Consider the following 4,584-nt stretch of genomic DNA (forward strand, 5'->3'; position numbering starts at 1 on the left):
ATCAATACAACATTCAGTTTCAGAAACTTGCTCGCTTCGCTAAAAAAGACGTTCCTGATGAGAAGAGCATGATCTATCACTTCAGAGGTGGCCTTAAAGAGGATCTGCAGTTAGCTCTCGTTCTTGTTGAGCCTACTCACTTTGATCAATTCTACAATATGGCACTGAAGCAAGAGGCTGCTCAGCTCAAGTGTGAGGCTTCTAAGAAGAGAGTCAGGGACGCAGTTCAGTCTTCTTCTTCCTCACTTGTGACAGCTAAGCAACAGAAGTTCTGGTTGCCTCCTCCTCCTCCTCCGTTTCGTCAGCCTTACCAGCAGAAGAACAAAGGTGTCCATGGTTCTTCCAACTCTTCCAACTCTGGCTATCAGAACAAGTCTCAGAATCAAGTTCCTAAGTCCAATGCTCCTTATCACCGTCCACTCTCAGAGGTGACTTGCAACAAATGTCAGCAGAAAGGTCACTATGCTAACAAGTGCTTCAACCAGAGGCGTCTTCCTCCTCCTCCTCCTGTCAGATCTTCCAGCAATGCAGTGGTCAAGCATAATCCAAAGTCTGCAAAGGTGAACATGATGAATGCAGCTCAAGCGGAGGAATCTACTGATGTGATAATGGGTAATCTTCCTGTTAACGATATTCCTGCAAAAGTTCTTTTTGATACTGGTGCATCTCTTTCTTTCATTTCAAGGCCTTTTGTTGCCAAGCATGAATTTGTGACGGAAAAGATCCCTATCCCGTTGAAGATTGTGTCTCCGGGCAAGCAAGTGACTTCTAATAATTGTGTCCCGGACGTTTCCATCAAGATGGGCGATTATAAATTTCTGTCTAAACCAGTTGTTCTTGGTGACTCGGATATTGATCTTATTCTCGGGATGGACTGGCTTTCTAAGCACAAGGCTCAACTTGATTGTGCTGCCAGGGAAATTCAATTGACACACTCGTCTGAGGATGTGATTATTTTTTCTGCTCGTGATGAAACCATTCGGTTTTTCTCTCTCAATGAGAAGGGCGAATTGAATGCCATCTCTCAAATTCCAGTCGTTTGCGAGTACCAAGATGTCTTTCCAGAAGAGCTTCCGGGTATGCCTCCGCATCGGCCAGTTGAGTTCGTTATCAAACTGGAGCCTGGCACTGAACCCGTTTGCAAGCGTCCATACAAGCTTGGACCTAACGAGCTGAAGGAATTGAAGAAGCAGCTCGATGAACAAGAACGTCTGGGTTTGATCAGACCGAGTTCTTCTCCATGGGGTTGTGGTGTTCTTTTTGTCAAGAAGAAGGATGGCACGGACCGACTTTGTGTCGACTACCGTCCATTGAACAAGAAGACAATCAAGAACAAGTATCCACTTCCCAACATCAATGAGCTATTTGAGCAACTCAAAGGTGCTAAAGTATTCTCGAAGCTTGACCTTCGTATGGGTTATCATCAGATTCGCATTCGTGAAGAAGATATTCCCAAGACAGCTTTCAGAACAAGCTTTGGTTCTTATGAATATACTGTCGTGTCTTTCGGCCTTGTCAATGCTCCTCCAGTGTTCTCTCGGATGATGAATTTCATCTTCAACCCCTATACCAATGAATTCGTTCTGGTGTATCTCGATGATATCTTGGTCTTCTCCAAGAACAAGCAGGATCATGCCAAACATTTGCGATTGGTGCTCGACAAGCTCAGAGAGTATCAATTCTATGCGAAGTTCTCCAAATGTGAGTTTTGGCTCGATGAAGTCCTTTTTCTTGGTCACATCATCTCTGCCAAGGGCATCGCTGTTAACCCCGAGAAGGTGTCCGCAGTTCTGGATTGGGAACCTCCTCAAAATGTCAAGCAGCTCCGCAGTTTTCTGGGTCTTGCAAGCTATTGCCGAAGATTCGTTGAGAATTTTTCCAAGATTGCAAAGCCTCTTTCCAACCTCCTACAGAAGCATGTGAAGTATTTCTGGTCTCCTGAGTGTGACGTTGCTTTCAACACCCTCAAAGAGAAACTAGTCACAGCTCCTGTCTTGACTCCTCCTGATGAATCCAAGCCGTATGAAGTTTTCTGTGATGCTTCTCTCCAAGGTCTCGGTGATGTGTTAATGCAAGAGAAGAAAGTTGTGGCCTATACCTCTCGTCAGTTGAAGCCCAACGAAAAGAACTACCCCACTCACGATCTTGACTTGGCGGAAGTTGTCCATGCATTGATAACGTGGAGACATCTCTTGTTGGGAAGACAAGTGGACATTTTCACTGATCACAAGAGTCTCAAGTATATCTTCACTCAGCCCAACCTAAACCTCAGGCAGACTCGATGGGTCGAAATGATTCAAGAGTACAATCCGAGTATCGAATATACTCCAGGCAAAGCAAATGTCATTGCAGATGCTTTAAGCAGGAAGGCTTATTGCAATAGCTTAATTCTCAAGCCTTTCCAACTGGATCTTTGTGAAGCTTTCCGCAAGCTGAATCTCCAAGTTGTTCCTCAAGGCTTTCTTGCCAACCTCATAGTCTCTCCTACTTTGGAAGATCAAATTCGTGAGGCACGACTCCTTGATGCCATGGTGAAGAAGGTGAAACGTGGTATCGACAAGGGTCTTTCCAAATACAAGTGCTATCGCATTGATGACAGAGACACTTTGTTCTTCGAGGACCGGATTGTGGTTCCGAAAGGTGATCTAAGGAAAGTCATAATGAACGAGGCGCACAATTCTCTCCTATCCATTCATCCTGGAAGTACGAAGATGTATCATGACCTCAAGCAGTCGTATTGGTGGACTCGAATGAAGCGAGAGATTGCTCAATTCGTGAATGAATGTGATGTCTGTCGAAGGGTGAAAGCAGAACACCAACGACCAGCTGGTCTCCTCCAACCTCTTGCTATCCCAGAATGGAAGTTTGACTTCGTGACTGGTTTTCCAAAGTCCAAGCGCGGAAATGATGCTATCTTCGTTGTCATTGACAAGCTTTCTAAAGTGGCTCATTTCCTTCCTATCAAAGAATCCATCACAGCAGCTCAGCTGGCAGAGCTCTACACCTCCAGAATTGTTTCTTTGCACGGCATTCCACAATTGATTTCTTCTGATCGTGAAGCATCTTCACCTCCAAGTTTTGGGACTCCTTCCAGAAGACCATGGGCACAAACATTCGCTTCAGCACAGCTTTCTATCCTCAAACTAGTGGCCAAGTCGAGCGAGTCAATCAAATTCTTGAAGATATGCTCAGGGCTTGTGTCATTTCCTTTGGCATGAAATGGGAAGATTGTCTTCCATATGCTGAATTCTCCTACAACAACAGCTTCCAAGCGAGTTCGGGCAAGGCCCCATTCGAGATTCTCTATGGCAGAAAGTGCCGTACTCCTCTCAATTGGTCAGAGACCGGTGAACGCCAACTTTTTGGCAATGACTTAATCACTGAAGCTGAAGAAATGTGTAAAGTCATACGTGATAATCTCAAAGCCGCGCAATCGCGCCAGAAGAGTTACTATGATAGTAAGCATCGTGATTTGGCTTTCGAGATCGGAGACCATGTCTACCTCCGCGTCTCTCCAATGAAAGGCACTCGTCGCTTCGGTATCAAAGGGAAGCTTGCCCCTAGATACGTGCGTCCTTTCAAGATCATTGGTAAAAGAGGCGACCTCGCCTATCAACTTGAGCTTCCTTCCAACTTCGCGAACGTGCACGATGTGTTCCACGTGTCATAGCTCCGCAAGTGCTTCAAGACGCCTGAGCGCACTATCAACTTCGAAGAGTTTGACCTCCAAGAAGATTTGTCTTATCATGAGCACCCAGTTGCTATTCTTGAAGAAACTGAGCGCAAGACTCGCAACAAGTCTATCAAATTCCTGAAAGTGAAGGGGTCGCACCATTCCGACCGGGAAGCCACCTGGGAACGCGAGGACCATCTCCGTTCCGAATATCCGGAGTTCTTTCAGTCCTAGATCTCGGGACAAGATCCTCTCGTAGTGGTGGAGTGTTGTAACACCCCGCATGTAACTTCCCATATTTGTAACTCCGACTCTTGCCATTTTCGGCTATGTGATATGATTTTCCCTCCGTTGTCGGGTTTTGTCTTTCGTTTTGTATTTTGTCATGTCATGCATTTTCATATCATGTCATCATGTGCATTGCATTTGCATACGTGTTCGTCTCATGCATCCGAGCATTTTCCCTGTTGTCCGTTTTCCAATCCGGCGCTCCTATCTCCTCCGGTGCACCCCTCTTGTTTTCTTTCGTGTGCGTGTGTCAAACTTTCTCGGAATGGACCGAGGCTTGTCAAGTGGTCTTAATATATCACCCGGAGACTACCGGTCAAGTTTCGTTCCATTCGGAGGTCGTTTGGTACTCCATCGGTTAACCGGGCATCCGCAAAGTCCATTTGAGTGTCCAGCAAAAACCCCCTCTAAGACCAGCCCAAAGCCCACCAAACTCTCTTCCATGCTCTAGGTCGTTCGATCACGATCGTGTGGGCGAAAACCGCACCTCATTTGGAGCCTCCTAGCTCCCTCTACCTATTTATATGTGGGCATCCCGAAAAACGGAATCGCAGACGAAACCCTAGTTTCTCCACCGCGCCCCGCCGGACGAAAACGGCCGCGCCGGACAACGTCCGCCCGCC

The sequence above is a fragment of the Triticum aestivum genome, chromosome 7D (genome assembly GCF_018294505.1).
Source record: "Triticum aestivum cultivar Chinese Spring chromosome 7D, IWGSC CS RefSeq v2.1, whole genome shotgun sequence".
In the NCBI taxonomy this organism is placed as follows: Eukaryota; Viridiplantae; Streptophyta; class Magnoliopsida; order Poales; family Poaceae; genus Triticum; species Triticum aestivum.